This window comes from Rhipicephalus sanguineus, chromosome 3 (genome assembly GCF_013339695.2).
Source record: "Rhipicephalus sanguineus isolate Rsan-2018 chromosome 3, BIME_Rsan_1.4, whole genome shotgun sequence".
Lineage (NCBI taxonomy): Eukaryota > Metazoa > Arthropoda > Arachnida > Ixodida > Ixodidae > Rhipicephalus > Rhipicephalus sanguineus.
In genome coordinates this window covers 182,379,076-182,388,985 of record NC_051178.1, presented here as the reverse complement: position 1 = coordinate 182,388,985, position 9,910 = coordinate 182,379,076, and the positions used below count along the sequence as shown (strand labels likewise).

The 9,910-nt window shown below is 43.7% G+C and overlaps 1 long non-coding RNA gene across 1 annotated transcript; it reads left to right on the top strand.

The window, feature by feature from the left end:
- The first annotated feature begins 836 nt into the window (after positions 1–836).
- Positions 837–7,621, top strand: LOC119387789 (uncharacterized). Its single transcript, XR_007415458.1, has 3 exons — positions 837–923; positions 2,294–2,392; positions 6,137–7,621. It is a non-coding gene; the product is annotated as an uncharacterized LOC119387789 (long non-coding RNA).
- Positions 7,622–9,910: the final 2,289 nt, after the last annotated feature.

The window sequence follows — 9,910 nt, the reverse complement described above, 5'->3', positions numbered from 1 at the left end:
TCATGCTAAAGTTTTATGTTAAACAGCAGCCGTACGCAAATATGTCAAGTAGTTTACTAAGTTAACTATCCATGTCAATGAAAAAGCAGGTTAAAAATGAAAGCAGCATTAGCCACTACCGAAGAGTGGTGAAATGTTAAGAAAAGCATGGCATCTGTAGCTGTGATGGCATACTGATAGTTTGAGTCAATAAAACGAAAGACACCAACCAAAATAAAAACTAAAAACAAATAAAAGCTGTTTCGGCATCACTACGGAAGCCTTGTTCACTTTAATCTGTTCACTTTAATATTTGACACTTGATGTGTCAAATAGTTTTCGTACACATACGCTCTTTGAAGAATCTAATAAAAGCAGAACTGAAAGTAGGATGTGAACCATACATTTTGCCATTTCGCAAGGCTTCCCCAGCAAGCATTTCATTTTGTAAGCATAAGAAATTGTTTCTGTATGCTTCTGAAGTGGAGCATTGGTTCTCGCTGCGTATCTCTGCCTGATTGTAAATTTTTAATGGCGTGCAAACATGTTTATACTGAACATCTGATGTTCAGTCAGATCAGTGTTAAGGGTATCAGTATCATCTCCAACTTTGTGTTGCATCCTACCACATGCCCAAAGCTTCTGTTGGAACTACACGTGTCCATTTCAAAACGCACAAACTACAGTGTGGTATGTGGTCCAACTCAAGTGAAAGCTTTTCCCATCTTCTTAGTGATGGAATAAGTGGTGTTGCTGAACACTGCCATGCAGCTTAAAACCCAATAAGTTTGTGATGCTCACTTATCTGGAAGAGAAGTTTGTGTGTTGTTTGCTCTTTATATACGGCATTATCTTTCGCAGGCATTGGAACATCGGAAACGGGAGTTTGTAAAGTACTCCAAACGTTTTAGCAACACCCTAAAGGAATTCTTCAAGGAGGGACAGTAAGTGAGATATTAAAACTTGAATTTTTGTATTTTTTTACAGTACTGTGCAATCTGGTCTTGCACTGCACGCTAACTTGGGCTGTGTGTATGTATTTGTACGTGTGTGTGTGTGTTTATACATGTCCTCTTGAATCTTCAGTACGAGTGAAAGTGAAGTTGTTTGGGGTAGTTGCACAGGTTTGACAGAGCAGAACATGTGTTACAATACAGCTTTTTCTTGTTAGCACATTTGCAAATCCTATTGTGATGCAGTCATTCCACTCATCATTAGCATGGATTCGATGTACCTTAGTGATTGTGTAGGTAACCTCTCCGAATTTTTCTCTGCATGGCGTCTTGTTCTTGCTTTTATTTTCATTGCTCTTTGTACAGCGTTAACCATCCATCATGTGGAATACAAAGGCACTGTCCATTATCATATGTTTACCTTATGGACAGTGCAAACAATAATCAAAGCACATAAGTGATTGGAGCAGAAGTAGTGATTGGAGGACACTAGTTATGCACACTCTACAGCCATTTACAGGCTAAAAATATAAGGGGAACACAAGCGAACAAACTCTTTGCAACGCAGGACAGTGTTTCATAGATGACATGAGCACTCGGCATTGAGTGCGCTACACATATGTTCACACTGAGGATCTTGTGACAGTTAGTAGACTGCACAGACGTGTATCGGATTATGGGCAAGGCAAGTTCCAATTCAAACAGGTGTACAAACTCATACGTTCCCGAGAAGAGGCGAAATGAGCGATAGTGATTTTATGACGTATACAATTTCCCTCTGATGTGCTCATGTTGGATTCTTTGGTTGTAGTATCTAAAAGTGCAACTCTGCTATACAACATTTCATTTACTCTCGGGTATCTTGGCCAACATCTGTGGAGGCGTGACAGAAATTTAGGTCCATTTCCAGGATGATTCTGTTCAGGCATATTAAGTTGGCCGTGGCTAATAACGTCGCCTGAACCAACCACTGGCATATGCTGACCAACGTAGAAGTTGTCACTATTGAAAATAGTGCCAAAACAGGACAGTACAGAAGCCTTGCTGCCTGTTAAGTTAAATACATATATGGATGCATGCACGTTGTGTAATGCATCGTTTATTTTGGACCGATGCAAACTTATAACTCGGTTGCAAAAACAGTTGATTTGATGAACCTTTTGTGGGATTACCTAGTAATAGCATGTCAGTCTTATGACGCATGGCGGCCATTGGTGCACCAGAAACATGCCAGGAAAATGTTTCATGCGGTTACAATGATACTTGCTTTTATTCAGTGTACATCAATGCTTTTTTTATTTGCACAGTGTGCAGCAGTCGTAGAAAAGGCCTTTGCTTCACCTCTCTGCCTTCTCTTCCAGGGTACAGGCAGTTTTTGTGAGTGCTGTGTACCTCATCTACCAAACAAACCACATTATGGTCACTGTCAAGAACGAATGTGACTGAGGGCAGATGCCAAGGTAAGGTGAGCTGGCTGTTCTCCTTTCAAGCAAAGTGTGGGAGCATTAGGTTACAGGTTTGATGAACTGCACCAGAACTAATTGGCTCACATTCCCAGAATTCAGCACAGCTTTGCGGACAACACGCGAAGAAAGCAGTACATCACATTGCTGATTAATAGCTAGCATCTCTCCCTCTATTTTTTAATCATGCCATGCACACTGCAGTTCACTAATTTTTGGGTCATGGAGTGCACTGGAGGGTTGGGCAAAAAAAGAGTTAGCGAAAAATTTGTTTTCTGCAACATTGGCCAAACAGGAAACTTGGTTACATGCTTTCGCTCATTGTTGTGCAGCAGAGAAAAAAACTACAGTAGGCTCTCGTTAAACAGAACCTGAAGGGACCATGAAAATGTGTTCCGTTTACTGAGAGGTGAACAGGAGTGCAGAATCCAAATATGAAACCAATCGTATTAGGGGCAGTTGTTCCGTTTAAGAGGGTCTTTTACTGAGGGTCTACTGTATGCTGGAAATTTCGCTATATTCGAGGCCATGAGGTTGTTGAATGCCCAGCCATCATACGGTGGGTGCCATGCACCGTTACAGTCCTGCAAGGTGTGCATGTTACATGTAAGGTTGTCACTGCACAAAATTTAATATTGGAAGGTTTTATATCCATGCCAGGTTTTGCTTTGCTGTAAGCACATATGCAAATTTGTTGCAGTTGAACCCCTTTTAAGAGACATGTACTTGGGACCAGTTTTTGTCTCTTATTTGAGGAGTCTTTTGTAAGCAGGGTGCCACGTTTTGGTTTTCTGATCAACTATTATTTTCATGTAGGCACCCTACGTATAAAATAAGCTCAAGAGAAGGCTACAGCGTGTTGCAGAAGGCTCATTATATGCCATTTGTTATGTTATATGATTTGCTTGGTGGACTGCTACACAGAGAATACAATCTGTGTTTTCTCCACAACTTTTTCGCATTACGTGCTTATTGTTGCGCTTTCTTAGAAGTAGGCACGACTGCTTCTTCATGTTAGTGAAGGTGCAGCCGACTGCTTTGCTAGACATTGCGACGTAGATTCATCGTTAATAGAATGCAGCGTGAGGGGTAATGTCAGCCATGCAATATGATGCATCTTGGTTGAGAGCAACATAAACAGGACAGCTTGCCATGTGCTCCCGGCATTCTTTACCCACACACTACCTGCATGTACAGTCGATCCTGGATATATCGAACTCGAAGGGGACCGCGAAATAGTTCGATCTGTCGATAATTCGAAATACGAAATATGCGTATTTAAGGCTTTAATTAAAGCACTGCCGGCCTCGACACAGTTTTCCAAAATCGTAAAAAGCGCGAACATAACGATTCGCTCACATATGCTAAAGAACAAGGCGAGAACTACTTCTTTTGCAAGCTAGCGCACTTTATTTCGCATGCAAATAGACCATAAACTTGTCTCACTTCTTGCCCACCGTGAATTTATCAAGTCATCGTCAATATCATTGAAGCTTTCTAGACAAGTAAATTCAACACCTTCGGCCACAACAGCGGTGATCGACGCTGAACGCTGATGCGAGCTCTGTAGCGCGGTAAAGGGTTTAGCAGTGGCAACGGCGGCTGGCATCTTCAAACCGCATGGGTCCATTTCCGCAGCACCGGCAACATCAGCTATGATGTCGCCATCGATGCAATCAGAAACAGCTACATCATTATCTGCACCGATAAAGTCACTCGCTGTGCTCCCGTCCGATACGGCGCCCGGAAAAGAAGAAACATTTCTCCACTGTCGACATGTTGGCGATACCGATGGCACTTGTGGCTTTGTAGAAGGCAGCCGCTACTTTGGCGAGAAATGTGAAAAAAAGCGTAGCCTCTGAGATCTGCATTTTAAAACTGAAAACACTAGAAATACGTCACGAGGTTACGGATCTCGAAGGCCATGCCTTGCGGGCCCGCATGCTATCGTGCGCAAACAGACAAGGAAGGGAATGCAAACATTACAACAAGGCTGCCAAGTCACTTCGAATTCTCATTTTGGTGCCCTCGGCAATCAGCCTCTTTGAAAAACACTAGCCCATGCATTAAAACCGGCGGATCGTGCGTCAAATATACCGGTGAACTGACAAGCGCTGCTCAGTGAACTAGAGCAACGCAATTTCGTCACCTGCGCGTGACGAGGGACTGGAACTTATAAGAATGCGGCCGAAAAATGATGAATATTTGTTAGGAAAAATGCACTTCCTGGGCTTCGGCGCAGGGCAGCATTCGATATAGCGGATGTTTCGCTGTGCGGGAGTTCGATATACGTGCACACCAGCCCCATACTTTTGCATGGGAAATTCAAGGGGATTTCTCAACTGTTCGTTATAGCCAATAATTCGATATATCCGGGATCGACTGTACTGTTGCATTGGTACCCTCAGAAAGCTTGAAGCGTTTTGCTACATTGCATTTGCATTGAAGTTACTTCTCATTGTTTTATAACTGACCGACCCACACCACATTTGTTGACGTTATAGTAAATAGTGAGTTCGTATATCTGTCTAATTGCTTTGTTCACAGCTAGTGGCAACCTCACTTAGCAGTCATTGACGCTGCTTTTAATGTTAAAGAGGCCCTGCAACACTTTTTCAGCATGGTCGGAAAACGCTGCTAATAGGTAATTGAAGCCAAACATTATAGCGCAGCACGCGGCCTGGGATTTACATTAAATTAGCAAAGTCAGCTAAAAAGCGCTTCCTCTTCTCTCGAAAAAAAATGATGCTTACGGTGTCACAGGCAGGTTCCATGCCTTTGGCTGATTTGAACATGGCGTGCTCAGTACTTAGTGCGACCGCCACGAGAGGCCACCACTTGCCCACGCTTGCGATCGCACCGAAAATACGGCACACATTTGAAGAAAAAAAAGAATGTGCTCAAGGTCACGAGGTGCATGACGTACCTTCTTCCTCGTGCCATCCCCCCCTGCTTAGCTTCCAGCACTTTCGTCGCGCTGAGAGAAGAGAGAAAGAAATTACAGTGTGCAGCAAATCTCTGTAACTCCGCTCATACTGGACGGATTCTAAAAATTTTTGCGGCGGTCGATTCGTGAGGCAATAAGTTCCTTTAGTGAAGCCATTTCATGGCTACTTGGAAAAGTGTTGCAGGGCCCCTTTGAAAATGTCTGTTACAAGGGAGACTGTTGACTATAATTCAACAAAAAGTTGTCCTTTACAACCAACTGTCTATTAAATCCAGTGTCTGTTACAAAAAAGTTCGGATTAATTGGGGAGGTAGGGTGCCCAGCCATGTGGGTGAATGGTGTCTATTATATCCAAGTGTCTGTTATATCCATGTCTCTTATGAAGGGGTTCAACTGTAGATGCTTGTGGTAGGTGCTGGCTTCCATTAGATGTGATCTTTACTTTTACTCAGTTGAGCAGTTGTAATAATTGGGCATCCAAAAAATTGATTGGAGACTGCACAAAGACAGGAACAGGAAACAGGGCAACAACTGCTAAATGTTCGATTAAAATAAGGGAGGGCCATTACATTTGCATCAGTAAGGCAGCTTGCCTAGATTATGATACACAGGTTTATTGGAGTTTGAATCGGCATGAAATGAAACAGAAAAAGAAAGAAGTACAACAGTTGTTGCCCTCCAAGGGTGGAGAAAATAGGATGGTTGCATTGGCTTACAATGGCCATTCGGTGAGAGATTAGACTCGAGTTATTCTGCACCTGGTGTAAAACCTGAAAGCTTCATTTCCTTTGCAGGATAACTGCCAGGTCTGAACGCTGGTAAAGAATCGGCTACAGGGCCCACGTGGATATCTAGGACGTAGTGTTGGGTGCCAGGGATCAGTTACGATGCAGTCACAGCTGACGGCGACAGTGCCCACATCCCATCAGTGCTGTGCTGGAACCCAGTTGTGTTGTTGCATTGGCATTTAAGCTGGATAGTGGAGCTACATGGAGGGACACTAACACAAGAACCTTTTCATACGCATGAATGTGTGATATAACACTGGCATTGCGTCAGTAGTGGGCCTTGTCCCATTCGCCTTCAACTTTTCGTTGGTTGTGAACGCTTGCTTTTTTTAAAATTTAGTTTGTCCATGGCAGATTCTAATCAGATTGAACTAGCATTATTACCCTCTTGCTTTGTTTTGTTTCTTCTATTTCAAGGTTTTTGCTACCATTTGTGTATTTAGAGTAAGCCACTGTTAACAGGAATTGTTTTATTATAAAGATTAATTAATTTAGTGCCGGTGCTTATATGTTTGGTGAGTTACATTTACGGGCTGATTGCCAAGCATAACTTTGCTGGTGACTCTTTTAGAAGGTTAGCTTTACCCGGACAAAAATATGTAACTGTTAAAAACATTTAATGTGGTTTCTTTTGCAGTGATAGTTCCGTAGACGAGAGCAGCTGGCATAAGGGTGCAGATTATAAATGGCACCTTGTTAGTGCCCACATCAGAACATATGTTATATTAAGGGTGAGCGGAACAAAAAGAAAGCAACATGACATGACATTGTTCAAGCGCATTAGACAGGCTTTAGCTGTCAACTAGTTGTTTCTGTGCAGCTATCTGCTGAGCATGTTTGTAGTAACTTGAATTAGCAACACATCATTTAACATTGACGCATGCGATTGCCTGGACTTATCCTGGTGAAGGCTGCAGTAAATCGGTATGTGAGTGCAGGGCACTTCTGAAGGCAACTGTACTATATTCGCTTCTTGGACGCTCGTGAGCAATTTTAAGTATCCCTCCTCTGATCGTAAAGTAATACACTTTTCAATGTCGCCCCGTGGGATTTTGTTGCTGCATGAATGCTAAAACAAAGGACAGGGTAATAGTAACTTTCAGAGACAGTTGTGTTTTTGTAAAAAGCACTTTTATGACCCCTTGCAGCCTCGTGAATTGAACAAAGAGTTATAATAATGAACTTATTTATGATGAAGATGGTAACACTTTTTTTTTCTCGGGTGCATTCAAGCTTTTGAGAGCAAGCTTTAATGCTCAGCACTATGTTTCAGCAGTAAGGCATTTTGTTTTTTGGCAGTGCAAGTGCAACTATGCAACTAGTGTTGACTGTCCTCACGTTGTTTCTATCACCAATGCACCCACATTAAATGTGGTGTGTGTCCATCTTACCTCCTCCCGGTTGACTGTTAACTGCATGCGCAGTGCAGATGTTGCATATTGTCTTCTCTTCATATCGATATCACATTATTAAAGACAATGCCTTTACGAATGCGTCCAGTATCTTATTCTTGGGTTGCCTTCTCAAATGAGATCTAAAAGTTTTGTATTAACTACCTATCGTGGTATCTTGGCAGGTAAGGCGTCACCGTGCTAAGCTCGGTGATGCGGGTTCGACTGCCGGCCTAGGTGGCCATATTTCGATAGTGGCTTAATGCACCCACTGCAGGGGAGTGGTTACGATTCAAGTGGTATTAAACCGCAGCTAATGTGAGGCCAGCAGAAATATTAAAAATAAAATAATTTAAAAAGGCAGCTGGGGGAGGAGGAAAGCGCTGGTGAAGCTGTTGTGCCTTGGTATATTTCGATAGCGGCCTAATGCACCCACTGCAGGGGAGTGGTTACGATTCAAGTGGTATTAAACCGCAGCTAATGTGAGGCCAGCAGAAATATTAAAAATAAAATAATTTAAAAAGGCGGCTGGGGGAGGAAGAACGCGCTGGTGAAGCTTGGGTGAAGCTGGTGTGCCTTGGTATATTTCGATAGCGGCCTAATGCACCCACTGCAGGGGAGTGGTTACGATTCAAGTGGTATTAAACCGCAGCTAATCTGAGGCCAGCAGAAATATTAAAAATAAAATAATTTAAAAAGGCGGCTGGGGGAGGAGGAACGCGCTGGTGAAGCTTGGGTGAAGCTGGTGTGCCTTGGTATATTTCGATAGCGGCCTAATGCACCCACTGCAGGGGAGTGGTTACGATTCAAGTGGTATTAAACCGCAGCTAATGTGAGGCCAGCAGAAATATTAAAAATAAAATAATTTAAAAAGGCGGCTGGGGGAGGAGGAACGCGCTGGTGAAGCTTGGGTGAAGCTGGTGTGCCTTGGTATATTTCGATAGCGGCCTAATGCACCCACTGCAGGGGAGTGGTTACGATTCAAGTGGTATTAAACCGCAGCTAATGTGAGGCCAGCAGAAATATTAAAAATAAAATAATTTAAAAAGGCGGCTGGGGGAGGAGGAAAGCGCTGGTGAAGCTTGGGTGAAGCTGGTGTGCCTTGGTATATTTCGATAGCGGCCTAATGCACCCACTGCAGGGGAGTGGTTACGATTCAAGTGGTATTAAACCGCAGCTAATGTGAGGCCAGCAGAAATATTAAAAATAAAATAATTTAAAAAGGCGGCTGGGGGAGGAGGAACGCGCTGGTGAAGCTTGGGTGAAGCTGGTGTGTCTTGGTATATTTCGATAGCGGCCTAATGCACCCACTGCAGGGGAGTGGTTACGATTCAAGTGGTATTAAACCGCAGCTAATGTGAGGCCAGCAGAAATATTAAAAATAAAATAATTTAAAAAGGCGGCTGGGGGAGGAGGAACGCGCTGGTGAAGCTTGGGTGAAGCTGGTGTGCCTTGGTATATTTCGATAGCGGCCTAATGCACCCACTGCAGGGGAGTGGTTACGATTCAAGTGGTATTAAACCGCAGCTAATCTGAGGCCAGCAGAAATATTAAAAATAAAATAATTTAAAAAGGCGGCTGGGGGAGGAGGAACGCGCTGGTGAAGCTTGGGTGAAGCTGGTGTGCCTTGGTATATTTCGATAGCGGCCTAATGCACCCACTGCAGGGGAGTGGTTACGATTCAAGTGGTATTAAACCGCAGCTAATGTGAGGCCAGCAGAAATATTAAAAATAAAATAATTTAAAAAGGCGGCTGGGGGAGGAGGGAAGCGCTGGTGAAGCTTGGGTGAAGCTGGTGTGCCTTGGTATATTTCGATAGCGGCCTAATGCACCCACTGCAGGGGAGTGGTTACGATTCAAGTGGTATTAAACCGCAGCTAATGTGAGGCCAGCAGAAATATTAAAAATAAAATAATTTAAAAAGGCGGCTGGGGAGGAGGAACGCGCTGGTGAAGCTTGGGTGAAGCTGGTGTGCCTTGGTATATTTCGATAGCGGCCTAATGCACCCACTGCAGGGGAGTGGTTACGATTCAAGTGGTATTAAACCGCAGCTAATCTGAGGCCAGCAGAAATATTAAAAATAAAATAATTAAAAAGGCGGCTGGGGGAGGAGGAACGCGCTGGTGAAGCTTGGGTGAAGCTGGTGTGCCTTGGTATATTTCGATAGCGGCCTAATGCACCCACTGCAGGGGAGTGGTTACGATTCAAGTGGTATTAAACCGCAGCTAATCTGAGGCCAGCAGAAATATTAAAAATAAAATAATTTAAAAAGGCGGCTGGGGGAGGAGGAAAGCGCTGGTGAAGCTTGGGTGAAGAAAGACGGTACCAACAGTGCGCGCGAAGCAACTAGCGCACGAGCCTCCTTTGCGCTTAGCCGCCCCGACCGTCG